This window comes from Augochlora pura, chromosome 4 (assembly GCF_028453695.1).
Source record: "Augochlora pura isolate Apur16 chromosome 4, APUR_v2.2.1, whole genome shotgun sequence".
Classification (NCBI taxonomy): Eukaryota; Metazoa; Arthropoda; class Insecta; order Hymenoptera; family Halictidae; genus Augochlora; species Augochlora pura.
Window position 1 is genome coordinate 23907847 of NC_135775.1, and position 18390 is coordinate 23926236.

Below are 18390 nucleotides of genomic sequence, written 5' to 3' on the forward strand. Positions count from 1 at the left end.
TAATTCGATTTTTAATTCCATTTTTAATTCGATTTTTAATTCCATTTCCAATTCGAAAATCGGCAATAAAAGGCGACCGTCATCGAGGCGAAAGGCAAACGAGCTCGATAAGAATGCGTCCAACGAATTCGTAAAATTCTTTGTAAAAACATTCCGGCCCCGGCGGAGTGGTGGGGGAGGACAACGAAGACAAGCGGGAGCGGCTCCGCGATCGAATAATGTCCGGCGTAATTTTCGAATTCTATTTTCAAACGGCCCGGGATGCCCCCTTTCCCCCCCCCCCCCCCGCTCTCTCTCTTTTTTCTCTCTCTCTGCCGGGCGGCGAACAAGCATTCCTTTCCATGCGTAACAAAATTAAATTCTCCGTCGACGGATTGGTAACCGCCGCATTCTACCGCACGCGGAAAAACTAATTGCAACGCCGGGGCGCTCGTCTTCAATGAATTTTCCCGGCCATTATTCAGCCCGGTCCCCGGCCGCCGCCGGCGCGCGCACGGCCGGCGAAAAAACCGGTTAAGCCGTGCGTCATTTCGTGAAACCTTTCTCCCTCCCGCCCCGTGGCAAGAACGGAAGTTGATTGACCATTCGCGCGGAACCATAAATTTTGATAATTGCCGGCGCGGCGAGCGCCGCGAAATTATTTCTTCCGCGCCGTTTTCGAGCGTTGCTGGAAATTTTAAGGGAAAACCGTCGAATATGATATAGACCAATATTATTATATTATAAATACCAATTAATTGGTCAATTATCCTAGGTAAAATTTCCCTGTAAAATTACAAGAAAGAATAAACATCTTACCAACCACAACTGATATAAAATAATACCCCAAAAGAACGTCAAACGAAGTTTCAAAAAGGGCTTGTAAAACGAGCTAAAAAAGCGACAAAGGCGTGTTTCTGGCATCGATATCGCGGCGGACGGATTTCCACGGGGTCGAAATAAAGCAGCTGCTCGAGTGGCTTCTTAGGGACGGTTCGAGCACCGAAAAACTTTCTCCAGGATAATTTCCCGGGGCCGATCCTTCGGAGCGGAATCGATTTTCGAGCGTCCATTCTTCGGTGCAAGCAGCACCGGTACACGGCTTGACTCCCGCTTTTCCCCGCTGGCTGCGGTCAGTTTCAGCCGGAGAGAAGTTGTCCCGCGAAAGAGTGCCGCAGGAAGGAGCTCCATTTTCCCCGCGACGACGGCAAAGGGCGTAGTGCCGGGCCACGCCATTCACCCGTAACAAAAGGCAATCACCATGGAAGTGGCGGGAACCGAGGAGGGAAGGCCGCGCCGGCCCGTCATAAGTTATCGGAATCGCGTCGATATTTCGCGGGAGTATTTCGACGGGAGCCGGATGTCCCGGCTCGACGACGTCTTACCGTCCCTTATCCGCTAAAGGGTTACATTGAAATCGCCGGTGATCCACTGCCGCTGTCGTCCGCGATCGAGATCCCCGATCGTCCATGTTTCTCGACCTCCGAGAGAACGACGGTCGACTCGACGCGCTTCGACAATTTCTTTCGCGAAATCCCTGCGACGGATCCGGACGAAACTTTGCGGACTTCTTTGGGGATGATCTAGGAGCTCTCCTGATTTTTTGGACGTCGCTGGCTGCGAAGATTGTCGCAATTATGGCGATAGGTTTCTTGGAGAACGAAATTTTTGGATCGCTGCGTTCCTCGTTCGGACTATAGGATACTTTGAGAATTTTTTTTATGGAATATGAGCGAGATATTTTAATTACATTTTGCAGAGTACTTTGTGCATGTATAAACTGGGATTGTGAATTTTTATATGACGCTGTTGGCGAAATTGCAGTAATTATTTAGTACTTAATGATGCCTGTAGTCTTGGAGCTTGTAGAGTGGAATTATGAATTGTCCTTATGGGATACTTTGAGAATTTATTTTCTGGAGCATGGGTAAGATATTTGAATAAAATTTTGCAGAGTACTTGGTGCATGTATAAACAGTATCCTCGAATTTTTGTATGACGTTACCACGGTAATTGTATGAATTATTCACCAGCGAATAAAGCTATATCAATCAAACGACTCTTTCGATTCTTTAATCAATAAATTTTGTTAAAAAATTAATACCCTTTCCCCGTAGAAAAGCGTTGCCGTTTGCGACACATGGACGCTTGCAGTATCAAGTGGTGACCATAAAACCTGTCGATGGTATCTTGTTCGCATGCAGATCGAATTACGAAAAGCTAACGAAGCCACCGTTTCCTCGCAACCCGGGTTCAGCTCCATCTCCCCGAGTCCGGAGACTTCTTTTGAGCGGCCTTCTTTCCACGGCGCTTTGTGCGACGACGGTACCAAAGGGAATCAATTATGACGCTCGGATTTCTCCGGGTCGTTTCTTCTTCCCGCGACGACAACTTCAAGCAGTGTCCCTCTCCACCCGTTAAATGACTCGTTTCAATTCCAAATAAGACAGACACCGTCGCAAACGACCGCCGATCGTCCGGCCCACTCTCTCCGCCAACACTCCGCTCCCCCCTCCCCTCCCATCCCCCATAGACGTCCAATAATATCTCACGGACCGTCTACAATTCCTTGGGCACTCGAACGAAAGACCGGTTCCTTGTTGCGTATCGCGAGCCGATCCTCCAGCGAATAATAAACGGGGACAATCTTTTGACGGGCCGCGGGAGAAGCGCCGAGTCAACATCATCGGACACGAGTAGGTCGATGTAATTGCTCGGGCCGCGATTTAATGGTCCACTCGACACTTCGCCCTTATAATCGGTCCGTCGCTCCGTCCCGGTGAAAAGCCTCTCTCTCTCTCTCGCTCTCGCTCTCTCTGTTGAGAGAGGATCGTTACTCCGCTCCAGGACGACGTAGAAGCTGCCGGATGCTGCAGGATCAGTTTACGGGACACCGTTAGCTTTGCTTGCCGATTAATAAATTCTAATAAATTTCTTAGAATTTTAATGGAATACGCGAGTTTTGCTATAGTAAAAGTAGGCATGAATATCTAATTGAGGAAGTATTAACCTTATATTTTATATATCATTTTTGTGTATATTATTACTGTATATATTATTATTATCATATATATTACTGTATACATTATTATTATTATTATTATTATATATATTACTGCAAACATTGCAGCCATATAATTCAATTATTCACACACTAACATCAGCTCGCATCGCTGTTGGCGTCATTCACTTCTTCGCTAGATAACCAAGCCCTTCCAAAGCAATCATTTTTTATTAAAAAATTCTCGTCTTCAAAGAGTGAACGATTCAACGAACTGCATCGCGTTAAAACAATTCGTCACAGAATCGTATTATAATTTTACAGGAACGCCGACGCGGTTTTCGAACGTCGAGATCGGTACGGTTTCCCGTCAACGAAAAGGATTAGCCAATGTTCGTCGATTCGATTGAATATCATCCGCGATTACAAAAGAAAATATGTCTATCCTGTCAAACAATGACGGCATTATTTCATTTGGGACAAGTACCTTTGTTCCGACGGAAACGTTTCGAATAATCTATATATATATATATATTTAATATATCGGGCTCCGCTCTCGAGACCAAACACGACCGTCGACGCGCAGAGAAAAAACATACAGCGAACGTAAATTCGAACAATATTTCACGGGACGAAAGATGATGGACGTTCGATCGAGGATACTCCCAGAAACTATCGCCGGGGCCATTGACAGATCAGGGTCGGGGGATCTGAATTATTAGGTCGGGCGAATATGAAATGTCGTTTTTATCGATCGGTGTACTCGAACGCACTTTCGCGGAACGGAACGAGAGCCGTTCCTCACAAAAGCGTAGCTTTCGCCTCTTTAAAGTTCGAGCCTTAATTAAGTTTGCTTTAACTTCGCGAACGGAAAAACCGGCTCCCCTCTCGCCGCACCGCCACGGTCTCGAAGATTTCGCGCGCTGGAAAATATATTTCAGAAGATCTCTCTGCCCCTCCGTCTCGCTTTGGTTGAACTTTCGTAAACGAACTATGTTTAATACGGTTTAGCGAGTATTTATTTAGAAACGAGGCGAAGTGGCGAACTTCGCGAAAATCGAGATACGTTTTCGGACGAATTTTCTCCGTGTAATTTTACAGCGTCGCTTTGGTTGTAGCAGCTATTTTTGGGTAGCGATGATTTTTAGACATGATCGTAGATTAGATGATTTGTGTCCGTCGATTTGATACGGTGACTTGAGAAACTGATGAGATATCATTTGCAATGGAATAAATTTTTTTTTAAATTGAAGCGGGTGGCTTTTGTTTCGTTTTTTAAATGTTAAAGAGGTTAGGTTCGCAGGTCACTGAATTTTGTTGGAAGACGTTCGATTATTATTCTTGTGAAATGATAGAAAATTTAATTTAAGGATTGCATATTTATTGTCTTCTTACTATAAAAAATAATATTTTTAATTTAATTTCGAATTTCTACTCGAATCGTTTTTAACTCGTACCTCGATTTTTATACTTGTTGCGCCTATATATTAATTTTATATTTATATATCTCCGATCCGCGTAACGCAAGAATTTCATCGAAAATCTTATCTTCCATTCGTCGCGATAATTATTACAATTATCCCGGCGCCGAGTATAAATCCGTCGCGAATCGAATCCGGCCGCTTTGGCTCTCGCGCATTCATTGGCGTAGCAATTCCGACTTTATCTCATTTCGCAAGAATTATTATCAGCGAACAATTTGGATGCAGCTCGGCACGCGCATTACTCGGCCAATTATTCACGTCATTTCAGCAATAACGGGAGGGGGCCGCGCGCGCACGCAACGCGCGCAGTAAACATTAACAATCCCGCGTAAATACCGCAGCCCCTGCGAGCGCGCGCGCGCGCGCGTACGTTCGCCCCGCGGAACATAACTTACGTCCGCCGGATGTTAACAGATTCATCGACAAATCGGCCGCGATTCGTCCACGACAAAAGAATCGCGGCCGGCAAAAGGAGATCGCAATCGGAGGAACGTGAGTTTCGAGGCAGCGGCGCGGCGGAACGCACGAAAATCCGCCATTATTCCACTTCGTGCCGGCCACCCCCGATGCGATATTGTTGACTCGGCGGGCTCATTTGCTCGTTAATGCGGACGAAAACGTGATACAGGCCGGTCCAAAAATCATCGACTTGGATGGTCCACGCCGGCAATGGCGAATCGTATTCTAAATGCGACTGGTGTTTGTTATTTTGTATAAATCAGTTGATTGGACGAGAATTGAATTATGTGTGTTATTTTATCAAAATTAATAGATTGGATTGGAATTGTTATTTTATAAAAATCAATAGATTGGATTGGAATTGTTATTTTACAGAAATTAATAGACTGGATTGGAGTTGTTATTTTATAAAAATTAAAGATATTAACGGTCTAATATAAAGATTGTAATGAACTGACATTACTCTAATATCAATCCAATATTAAATAAATATTAATAGCATAATATTAATGCAATATTAATCAAATATTAATAATCTAAAATTAATCCAATATTATTCCAATATAAATTCGATATTAATCCAATATTATTCCAATATAAATCCAATATTAATAATCCACCATTAACCTAATATTAACATTAATAATCAAAAAATCGTTCACATCATTTTACAAGACAACATTTAAAAAAAACAAATAAATTTGATTGGACGTTCGAGCAAGTGGCACAGTCGACAACTAAGTAGAAACAGACGCCAATGATCAGACGAACCGCGTTCGCCGATCACCGATCTCGATCTTCGCGAGAAACACGAACGAAGAAGTTTCACTTCAACAGGTCTTTTTTATACATCCTCGGGAGAAGAATCATATTATCCTCGTGCCTGCTATCAATAACGGAGGGGGGGCCCGCCTTGTGCATACACAACAAAATACGGCCGCGCTTCCTATGATAAATGCTCGAGATGATAAGATAACATCCATCTTCGAGTGAGCCTCGAGTGGAGGTGAACGTTGCCGGGGGAGGGGAGGAGAGGAGAGGCTGTCCGGAAGAGCGGGTTACGGAGTATAATAAAACGCGGCCAATTTTCGAAAATCAAAAATTTCCAGCCGCGCGAGAACCGGCAGCCGGAAACTGGGTCGGGCTATAATTCTTGTTTACGCGGAAACAAGAGATGGTTTATATCGCCGGCGAATTCCGCGTGGCTGTACTTTACCACGGCCGGCGATATATCCCCCGAAAAACGCGTCGCCGGATATCTTTCGACGCAACGCTTCCTGCAACGATGCCTTCTGATCAATCAATTGTATCTAGATCTCTCTGTCGCGTACAAATTGCTTGTTATTAATTATTATCTCACTGCTGGTTAAGAGAAAAAAAGTTGGATTTTTAGATATTTTTATAGAACGCGTTGGGAGTACCTTTTATTTGTTGATACTTTATTTAGTATTAAATAGGTTACATGTATTAAATAAAAAGGTTATATTATATTATTTTCTTTATACTTTCTACTTTATTTTTAAATATTTTGATTATTATTTTCTCTATCATTATATTTTTTATTTTCTTATTTTCTCTTATAGATAAATAATTATTATTTCGACGAATTGTTATTTTAATAAATTAGTATTTTAGTAAATTATTGTGCTAATAAATTATTCCGCCAATAAATAATTGTACTAATAAGTTATTTTGCGAATAAATAATTGTAGCAACAAATTATTATTCTAGTAAATCGTTGTATAAATTATTCCTCTAGCAAATTGTTATACCAAGAAATGAATATTACAACGAAGCAATATTGAAACAAACTATTATTATTATTTTCTTGCCCAAATATGCCATAGCATTTCCAACAAGTGGAAATATCGTGCCGTGGACGACTGAATAATAAATAAATGATTTCGCGCGGGGACTCCGGGGCCGCGCGCGCGCGCGCGCGCACCGGAGCATCAAAATTAAATGGAACGTTTCCTTGGCTTCCCGGGTAAAATGTCGACAAGCCTCTCCCCACTCCCCTCTGCCGAAAGCATTTCCGAAATTTGAGAGGTGTGACCACAACGATAGCGGAATTGTGAATAAGGTGATTGCTTCTGCGAAACTAGATTGAAAAAGTAAAACGAAATTCCTCTGTACGGGTGTGCTTTCCCGAGCGAGAAAATCGATTTCGAAAATTTGTCGAGTACGCGTGCTGCTGAACGCGCGCGACTTGGCCCCCGACCGGGGGGTCTGTCTATTGCAGGTTATTTCTACTTGACGCGAGCATTGTCGACGGGCCGCGCCGTTATCTGCTCTCTCAGTCCATTTTCTTGTTGCTTAACTAACAATTTTATGCGGCCCACCTCTTCGGAGCACGCGTGCGGAAATGTTGCTATCCGAGCGCAAAATATTTCGCGATTGTTTAATAGATATATCGTTTTTAGGAATATTCTTTTATTTAGTCGTCGTTATTATGGATTTTTGGTAGGAATAAAAATTGTTTGTGATTGTTAGAAGAGATAAAAACCGATTAGAAAAATTGTTTTGACTGGTTAGAATTTTTATAGCTTCGAAATGATGTGTTAATTTAATATTATTATTGTTATCAATTTTATAGTTATATAGTATACATTTTATTTTCCAGTATTTTATTTTCTAGTATTTATATTAAATAATATAATACAGTATAAATAAAATACGTCGTTCACTATCATATTTCAAAAGCTCCTTTCACTCCGCCCTCTATACTTAGAGTTTAATCATTCTAAAAATGAAAACAACGCTTTCGCAAACCAAATATCCCAATTTAATACAACTCACCCCTTAACCCTTCCACCACCATTGATCAATTAATATTCCCAACGCCACTTCCCCCGACACACAAAAATAAATAGCAACGCAAAAGGTGCCCGGACATCGGTCAATAAAATCTTCATTTCTGTAAGTGCTAAATCCGATATTCCTTTCGCAAGTATTTCCGCGGGCTCGCGCGCTGTTAAGCTTTCATGGCTCGTAATCAGCAGGTCCGACAAGCAGTCGCGCGGACACACACACACACACACACCGCCAGCGCCCGGCTGTCGAGCGAGCAATTGCGCGAAATATAATCCGGGCGAGCTAATTTCTGCCGCGACAAAGGTAAAAACCGTGGACTCGTGTAAACAGGGATCGACCGTTCCTAATTATTATTTCACGCGTCCGCCCGTAGAGAGGCGGGACGTAGCCGTCGCGGAAATCCGATAATACCGCGGGCCCGGCCGATGACTTTTTCCGCGATAATGACTTTCCGGTAAATTAGAATCGATAAGCGTCGCCGGCGATATACCCCCGCCGTTCGCTAGATCCCGCTAACGATCTTTTTGCGACGGTCGAAGTCGGCCGAACACCGGCCGGCAAAAAACCGGACGCGGATATCCCGCCTAGTCGAACGTCCGCTTTTCGTTTCGGTTGACCCCGTAAAAATCTTCCGTCCATCCCCGCGACGCCACACCGTGTAATTAGCGCGCGGAAAACAACCGGCGTCGAGACACGCGCGCGGAAATCGCGCGCGCGGATCTGCTTATAAAACGGACGCGGGAACGGGAAACGACACGCGGGGAGGGGAGAAATACAGAGGCTGGAGGAACGTTTCTCTCGAACGGCGGGGGGACCGTCAACAGGGAATTCGGTTGTGCAAACATTTCCGAAAACTGAGTAATCCGCGGGTCACAAAAGTTTTATTTTTTTGCCCGGCGGCCGCGCCCTCCGAAAACGTTTCAAGTCGAGCGATATTTATTCGAGCGCTTTTATTTGGGGATGCTGCCCCTCCCTGCTACCACCCCCTCTGCCCCCTCTATCTGTTTCGGTGTCACCGATTATTTTTTGCCGATCGCGGAAGCTGTGCTTTCGTCGAGCGCCGCGCTCGGACACGGGATTCCCCGGCCAAGATGCTTGGGTCAAGGGACCAATTACTGTGCCCTGTTTATGCTATTTTCCTGTTCATTTTAGTGGAAATAACTTTGATTATTTAAATTATATTTTTATATAGTTTTCATTATTTAAGTGGTATTTTTGTATAGGCTTGATTATTTAAATTATATTTTTATATAGTTTTCATTATTTAAGTGATATTTTTCTATAGGTTTGATTATTTAAATTATATTTTTATATAATTTTGATGTTAGCTGATTTTTTGATTTTTTAATTGTTATTTTAGTAATTTTATATGGGATGCTTTATTAGTTTCAGTAGAGTAAATGAGGAAATAAGAAACGAAAGAGTTGAAGTCATTTTTCTGGTATTTAAATGAATTTAAATGAATTTAAATGATTCGGTGTGGTTTGTATGATAAGTATGAAATTAATTATGCTAGACTATCCTGACGTGCACCGTCTGATAGAATAATTTATTGTAAACTTTAAACGTCGATCAAATGAGCGTCAATTAAACGTGGCTCGAAATCCGGCGATCTTCTGTCAAAGAAATAAAAACGCATGCATAAGGCTCGAAGATAATCAATCCTATATATTATTCATTTGTTAAAGTGCCATTCTCTGTGTTAATCGAGCGACGTTATAGTTCGTTCCTCAAATATTTATTGTCTTAAAAGCATGCATTATTTAGCCTTCCCTAATGCGAAACCAACATTTCTGTCAAGCTTCCCGTCGACTCCATTACCGATGATTTTTACACGAGATGAAAAAGAGTAATTCGAACAATATAAAATTCTCCGTATCGTTTATTAATACAGACGATTATTACCGCGAGATTTATTTGATCGCAATAGTCGTTTAAAAAACAGAATTTTATAAACTCTACGATGTAAACGTTCGATGTTTTAAATAAAACACACACGCCCCTTTCTTTAGAATTATTCATTTCCGATCTGTTATTATTTTTTATTTCTATGTAAAATAATAAAACCGTAGTGGCAATGTTTCAATCGAGAATTTAGATTGTATTTTACAATCGCTCGCGTTCGCGATAATTTTGTTATAAAATATATAAAATGTGTATCTAATTAAAATATTAATTTTTATATAATTAGCTATTTATAGATAATTAGCTATTTATTATACCGTGAACGATGCGAAAATAAGAAAAGGAAGGCTCGATTCCCATTTCCGCGTTTGCTCTCTCGCGACGCCTCGTCTCGGCCGATTTTTCCGTCGGCCGCGTCTCTCATTTTCGGCCGGTTCGTTTACGACGGCGACACGGAGGCGTCGCGAACTAAAGATAGCGGGAAGATGAAACTGAATCGGACAGGTAACAAGTGCGAGCGGACCGCGGTGCTCGCCCGGCCCGTCGCGCGAATTTATAAAGATAGCATCACGGCGCGGATGACGTTCATTAGGTTCTTTATGACGCACTTTGCAGCAATGAACGATCGTAAAAGCGTCCATTAGCGGGGAGAACGGGTAGCCCCCCCTCGCCGCCGCCGTTGATTTATAATCTGTCCTCGGATCGTATTTACACGGGCGGCGGAACCGTTCGCTGTCAATTAAATCGGGGACCGCGTGTTAGCGGGTACTCACCCGTCAACGACTGTCGCAGGACCGGGCCTCGTGCACGCTCGCCGGTATCTGGAACAGAAAGGCGAGAACTGCTTCAGGGTAACCGTGCTTTATGATCTGTCGCGCGCCCGGAGAATCGACGACGTTTGTACCGTGATCGTTCATTTCGGCGCGGAAACGTTTAACCATCTGCTCACGGAGCCGTTTCAAGCGGACATCCAAAGTCATTTTTTAGACTCGCAGCGTGTACATTTTATATAAATTGGAGCATTTTGTACATTTGTGAAATTAAATTTTGCGATTTCTGCAACGGTTGACAGCTTTTGACAATTTTCTGAATACGAGTGAATTCGATAAAAATGATTTTGATACGTGGCATAATAATTTTTAGCGGCGCCTTGGAGTCGCCACTCGACCGCGAAGGGTTAACTGTAACTTTTTACTGTAAATCTGAAATCATTTTTCTAGTGCACAGTATTTCCATTTTAAGCTGTGAAGTGCATTTTATATATACGTTTTATATAATTACATAATATACATAGTATAAATATACATAGTATAAATATATATAATATTATTGCATTTATCTGTTACCATAAATTACTGCCATAAATGGCAAAAATGCTATAATATGCAGAACAAGTAATTAATTAGCGAAAGAACCGTTCGAGTTTCCAAAAAACAAAAGCTTCTATTAACATATTCCATTATGCTGCCATGAATATTTCATGATAAAATCGAGAAATTAAGTGACTTCCTGCAAAAAGCAACGCAAAAGTGACATCGACTATCGCTAATCGATATTTATAATACAAGATTACAGGGGTTATCAGTAGAATAGACCGATACGGGTCAGACCTGTTACACTCTCCGCATTCTATACAAATTGTAATCTTTATAAAAATTAAGTGTACGCCATCGTGGTTATAAAATTATTTTAAAATATATTTGAACGTTTAATAGCATATTTCAATTTATTAATTATTCGGCGTACTTAAATATATTTCTATTATTCGGTGTATTTAAATATAGTTCCATTATTCAGTGTATTAAAATATATTTCCATTATTCGATTTAAATGTCTCACTTTTTCAAGGCACTTTAAAAAGTCAAAAACCATATAAAATTTTTCCAATTATTAAAACAAATTACTGTAATATTTAAACATTCTGTTGCCGTATTATAGTTACACTGAATTTTATAGAATATTATATATTTTACTATAGAACATTTATCCTCGTAATACCGTAACTTAAATTCGATACTTTCCAATTTTCATTTAAAATCATCTTTGCTTTATCAATCCTTTCGATTATAAATAAAATAGCACCCTCATTTCTCCAAATATACTACTAAAAAAACCAAGGTATTCCAACGTCATTTTCTAAACGATCCAAATACGAATAAAGCAAAAATTGCTAAGTCTGCTAAGTTAAACAATGCCGGTGCGAATTTAAGTAGAAACATCCAGCACCGGCCAGCCGAGTCTCGGCGAATCCCGCGTCGCATCGCGCCCGTAGAATAATTCCGTGCTACGAGCGACGAAAATGTTACGACAGGCTCGCACTCAAATTTGAAAGCCGACGAACTCGAAAATGTAAAAATCCATGTTTAACAACTGCGCCGCGGTGAATAACGGCGAGGAGTGTTACGGCGACGATGTAAACGGAGAAATATACGAGGGGGGGGCGATATAACGCTCTCGCGCCGCCGCCGCCGCGCCTCGTATTGTCCACGCCAATGAAACAACGCGGCCGCAATTTGCATAAACAGTTTCTCGCACACTTTCGCAGACTTTTGCCGCGCGCACTTTTGAAGCCATCGAGAGACAGAGAGAGGCAACCGGGGAGGAGGCCGCATTACCATATGGACCGCGAGCGTAACGACAACCGCCGCGACATAAATTTTTCACTTTATGCCGGCGGTTTAGTTTTCCTTGAGAGCCCCCTAACGTCGACGCTATGGCCCGATACACTCAGTATATTGATACTTCAACGTGTACCGTAAGGTCCTCTCTGACCCCCGTGGCCCTCCACCTCACCCACCGGAACACGGTCCCCGCGCCGCTGTTCGATGCGTATAAATTGTCAGTGGATTGCACGATGGAGAAATACGACGGGCGCCCTTCGCCCGCGGAAAACGTTTCGGCCATCGACTTTCGATGCGTCTGCGTGGGCCAATAACGCGGATAGATGATCGTCCTCTGTGCATTCCCGATCGCTAAAACACTGGAGGGAGTTTTATTGACGATGACAATAACGCATGCGATTACTTGCTTGGCGCGTTTATTGGCGCTTATTTGTTTTTAATCATTTTCTTAACCAGTTGTATTTTGAGGATTTTGGCTCGTGATTTGTTAAGTAGGGATGTTATTCTATTTTTTTTCAATTTAAAAAATAAATTGAAATAAAATTCTGTTTTTTCGTTGTCAATGTTTAAGCACTGCTTTAATTGCAGGCATACTATAAATATTGATTTTATAAGTAATTATGAAAGTAAAGGTACTGCAAAGGGTTAATAGGGCGAAATTGTATCGTATATTTCAAGTGTATTTGTTCTATAATAATAAAAGTTTTTATCTATAATAATAAAAATTTATATCATAATAAATAAGTATATTAATTTCACAATAAATAAGTATCTCCACCATATTATTCTACGATTTTTAATTATAAAATAAATAAAGTAAACACTGTCCAATACCACTGTCATGAAAATATAAAGAAATTACTATATTTAATTATTCTACACTAACATAAACGTTCATACCCGAACGTCCGATCGCTAAAATATTAAAAATCCCTTTCAACACCAAAAAGCCACAAATATTTCAGCATCGCAATAGCAACAATAGTTGCACATCGCCGACGCAACCAAGCAAGATCCCAAGAATAGAAAATAGAAACTCGTGACCATGCGCTGCTTATCCAGCGGGCGCTACAGAACAATGGGGAATTATTATACAGAGTGTCAACATTCCTGCGGAAGCTAAAAACGTCGAACCGTCGACAAACATCGATCGACACGCGTCACGGGACTCGGTTAGGGAACAAAAAAAAAAGAGGACCCGTGAAAGTATTTTGCTTGGACTTCGGTGAAATTGGCAGTCGGAATTGCGGGCGCGTGAAAAAAGCCAACAAACGTCAGCCGGTGAAAAAAAAGGCGACGATCGCGCGGTTAGCCACGGTTAAGATAGCTCCTATTGTCCGCGCGGGGCAAAAAAACGTGTGTATGCGGTGGGTACGCGCGGGGGCCGCTATTTTTTTCGTGTTCAACGTCCGCGAATACGGTCGCCCGGCTGCTGGATATTCGGTTACACCGGGCCCGACAAACGCCGCGCGCGCGGCAAGATCTCGCGTACCACGAGGGGGGTGGTAGGTATGAGGGGGTGGACCGTTGAATGGCGGGAAATCAATTTGGTGCCTAGGCAATTTGCTTTTCACCGCCCCGATCACGTACGAATAATGCCGACTATTCGCCGATTGTTTTGCTATAAGTCAAACAACGGTTCCCAACGACACCGAAAACGCGCGCCGGCCTCCTTTTGAATACTTTATGGCCGTCATACCCGTTCCATGCCGGTGTCTTGCCTGCCGCACACGCAATTCGCAACACGCCACCGCTGCTCTATTGTTCGACGCCCCCCCGTCGCCGCCTCTCCACCCCTGAACCACCGAGTGTCGCGACCCCTGTCCCCAGCCGATGCCCCTGTTTTCGTCGCAGACAATCAATTGCGAGAGGAACTGGTTTCCGGAAATGAAAAATATCTGCCGATTGCCGGGTCCTAGTGTTTCCAAATCCGCCCCCCCCCCGTTCGTAAATACGAAATTTTTGTTATATGCCTGTGCTGCGATGAAAATTGCGACGGGTAGGATTTGGCTACAGACGATGCTCAGACTTCGAGTTTTTGAGTGGAATGGCGAGCTGTTTTAAGGCTGCGAATTTGGGTAATTTTTATATTGAGAGGGTTCGAAGGTGGGGGAGTTTTAAGCGAGGTGATTTTAGATCGAGAGAATTTTTAATCGAGGCAATTTTAGATAAAGGGAATTCTAGATCCAGAGAATTTTAGATCAAGAGAATTTCTTATCGAATCAATGTTAGATGAAAATAATTTTTAATGAAGACATTTTTAAATCGAAAGAATTTTGAATCAAGGCAATTTTAGATCAAGAGAATCTTTAATCGAGACAATTTTGAGTAAAAAGAATTTTTAATCGTGACAACTTTAGAGAAAGAGAATTTTAGATCAAGACAATTTTTAATTCAGACAATATTAAATGAAGAAAATTTTTAATCAAGACAATTTCAGATAAAGACAATTTTGAATCGATACAATTTTAACTGCAGACGATTGTAAATTAGTCAATTTTAAATGCAGACAATTTTAAGTTAGTCATAATTAACTAAAAAGTTCACATTTATCATAGGGGATGACATTAGAACTCTTTCGCATTCGAAAAATCATAGTCGAATTCATGTTGCTCGAATGTATTGCAATAAAAATAAATTTTCAAGATTGGTCAGAAATTAGTGTCACCCAGATATGGGTGACGCGGCGACGAACGTGTTAAGCTGCGTCGCCACAGTACAGCCGACTAACATATCAGCGAACGCGTTAATTATAGACAGCAACGCGTCCGCTTTTTAAAAAAAAACGATGGCCGCGAATTTTCGGCGGAACGTTCGCCAAGAGCCGATCCGAAGAATATTGGCCGACCGAGTTCGACATAAAACTGGGCACACGGGGCGGATCGAGACGACGACGACGCTTCGACGCGAGCTGCACTTTGACCCTCCATCGGCCTGAGAGCCCGAAGTGGATTTGCCGCGGCGGCGACCGTGTCGCGTTTCTCCATCTTTTCTCTCCGCCTTTCCTCCGCCACTGTTGTCCTTTTCTTCCGTCTCTGTTGTCCTTTTTCCCCCCTTTTTTTACTTCTTCCTAAACCCGCGAGGAAATGTGCCAATTTCGGAAACGAGATTTTGAGAAGGAACTCCGTTTCGGATAGCACGGGATTTGAAACGCCGGACGCTGCATACGAATGCATCGTCATTGGAGGGGGAGTGTGGGAACTTTTAGCAGCGCGACGCGTACCGACGTGCCCGCGTCCCCCCACAGGCTAGTAGCCGGCCGATGTTTCCCGAGGAGTTTCACGTCTCGCGAGACGATCCGACGGGAACGTTTTATTTGTACGCGATCGGATCGACGATCGTCGCCGTTCGATCGGCCCGGTTAATCAAACGTGGCCCGGAGACGCCGCGTTCACCGTGGCGCACGGGTAAGCGGTTTCCGCAGCTCGTTCGGGCGCCGGAATGAATTAGGCGACTCCGCGATGGACCATTTTTGCAACGTTTGGACGCAGCGTTTCTTGAGAATAAATTGAGACTACGATTGAGAATAAAGGAGCCGGTTACCGTGTCTTTATATTTGTCGTACGTGTTGCAATTGTAATTAGTTATATAGATGATATAATAATTTTATTTTACACTGTTATAACTTTCGATAAATAATTTTTATTAATCGAGGAAGAAAAAATCGCCGCTGCATTCGCGGTTAAATTTTATCAAGTGGAAAATAGATAATTAGATATTACAAGGTATATCAAATTTTTTCATGTATATTTAGTTCCTTCCTTTACAATTAAAATTAAGTATATGAAAGATAGAAGTTTTTAATTTTCCGCGAAGCTTAGAGAAAAGCTTAAAAATCAGGTGAGACATCGCAATGTTAATTAGTGAAACGTGTTAAGATTACGTTAAATTGAACGAAAAATGAAACGTTATTAACAATAAAAAGTTATCGGGATTAAATATTATCGGGCGGTAAAGCTTACAAAAAAAAAGTTTAAAAATCAGATGAACTACCACAATGATCCTTCAAATTACTAAAACATTGAAATGAAATCAAAAGGTTACCACAAAATTACAATCCTTCACCCTTTAACATTTAATTCTGCAATTTCGACCACAAACGCGTACAATCGGCAGTCCAGCAATTCGAATTGAATAATTCCATTTGCGTTGGTCATACCCAATAACTAATTTAGACGACGTCCGTAATAACTCTGTCATTGTTGTAACAACGAGTAACGAGAATCGAATGCCACGGAAAAGGATCGACTTTCAGCAACACAATCCTGTTAAACCGATCGATCGACACTGCTATAGTATCGGTCGCGAAAGCAGCATCGTCGTCCGAGACGCTCTCGCGGGCTGCGTTTTAAAAAGAAACACTCGCGGCGCGTTCACCTTTTATAATTAATCGTCTCGACTTCCGGTTTCGGTCGTGCTGCACCAGCCCGTAGCTGCAATACCCCGGGTTAGTGCATTATCGTGTACCAAGTCTCCAGCTTTTGTCCGTCGGACGATCTGGTTACAAGTACAATCGATCAGAGCGAGAAAGAGAGAGCCGTAGGGGATTGTACATAGATGAAGGGAGAGAGAGATAGAGAGCGAGAGAGAGAGAGAGCGTGAGAGTGAGTGAGAGAGAGTGAGAGAGAGAGAAACAGGGAGAGAGATATAGGGATAGAGGGAGAAAGAGGAACAGAGGGAGAGTGGCGAGAGAGTGTCTAATTACTATAGTCTCGTAACACGGTGTTAATGACGCGGCGGAATGATATTCGGATTGCGGAATGGACGCGCGGCCATGAATCGTTGCATCAATGTCTGCCGGTGGAACGCACGGCGTAGCAGCCTGACGTAAACGATACACACGGGGAGCCCAGGGCATTATGAGAACAACAATGGACCTCTTGAAATGTTCCCGAACTAAAATTATTCTAACGCAGTCACGGTGCCGGCCTTGTATAATACCCGTTACGAAATAATTATTCGAGCGACCCCGTTCGCCGTGGATTATGCACTTGGCGCCGCGGTGCGGCACGGTCCACGAGCACGGCAAAACACCGCCGCGCGGATGCAACCACTAATTTTTAGTGTCCGCCGGCCCGCTGATTTTCTGATTACGCCGCTGCGCGAAACTTCGCCCGCCTTTTCCCCACACTTTACCCGACAAGCAGCACAGTTGGATGAAACTTTCGACGCGGTTGTTTTCCCGCGTGCTGCGACCACCCATCGATTGCGTTGTTAAATGTTTATCGAGCAGATAAGTTGTCTAAGAATTTTCTCATTTTTGTGGAGCGATGTATGGGAGAGGAGAATTGGATGAATTTGTTGTTTGGTAATGGAGTTTTCTGACGAGGTAGAGTTGATCTGAACAAGATTAACTTAATTTGAGAAAGGTCAATTTAATCTGAGAAAAGTCGAGTTGGTCTGAGAAAAATGAATTTGTTCAGGAAAAGGTCAATTTTATTTGGGAAAAGTTCAATTTAATTTTGAGAAAGGAAATTTAATTTCAGAAAGGTCAATTTGATCTCAACAAGGTCAATTTAATTTCAGAAATATCAATTTGCTCTGAACAAGACCAATTTAATTTCAGAAAAGTCAATCTAATCTCAACGAAATCATCTTAATTTCAGAAAAGTCAATCTAATCTCAACAAAATCATCTTAATTTCAGAAAGGTCAATTTGACCTCAACAAATTCACTCTCAGAAAAATCAACTTAACCTCAACAAAATCAATTTAATCTCAAGTATCTCTTTCATTAATCAAAAAATCCTCAAATAGATCCAAGAAAGCTCCCTTTAATCCAAGAAACCATCAATTCGATCCGAAAAAGATACAGCCCCGTGAAACACTGAATTTGATTTGCAAAATGGTCAATTTGAATCGCGGGAATACATAAATTCGATCGGCGAACCATCGAGCACTTTGGAAACGATCTGACAGAGCCGTCGCCGGCAAATGAATTCAGCGTTTCCGCAATTCATCGAATTGCGAAATTTTCTCGGAACGGGTCTTGATCGGTAACGGAACGTGTCCGAGTTTGATGACGTTCGCCCTGGCGAGCGAGCGCCGCTGCGGCCGATTCAATTACACATCCGCGGGTCGGTTGAATTCCATCGGATCAACAGCGCGCCCAAGGCTGGCAGGACGCC

The 18390-nt window shown here is 42.4% G+C and overlaps 1 protein-coding gene across 1 annotated transcript in view; it reads right to left on the bottom strand.

Annotated features, from left to right (window-relative positions):
• Positions 1-18390, bottom strand: part of LOC144468530 (RNA-binding protein Raly-like) — a 299758-nt gene that overhangs the window by 124096 nt on the left and 157272 nt on the right. The window contains exon 3 of the mRNA XM_078178091.1: positions 10416-10463. The gene's annotated coding sequence lies outside the window, so the exon portion shown is untranslated. The remainder of the gene's footprint in view (positions 1-10415; positions 10464-18390) is intronic.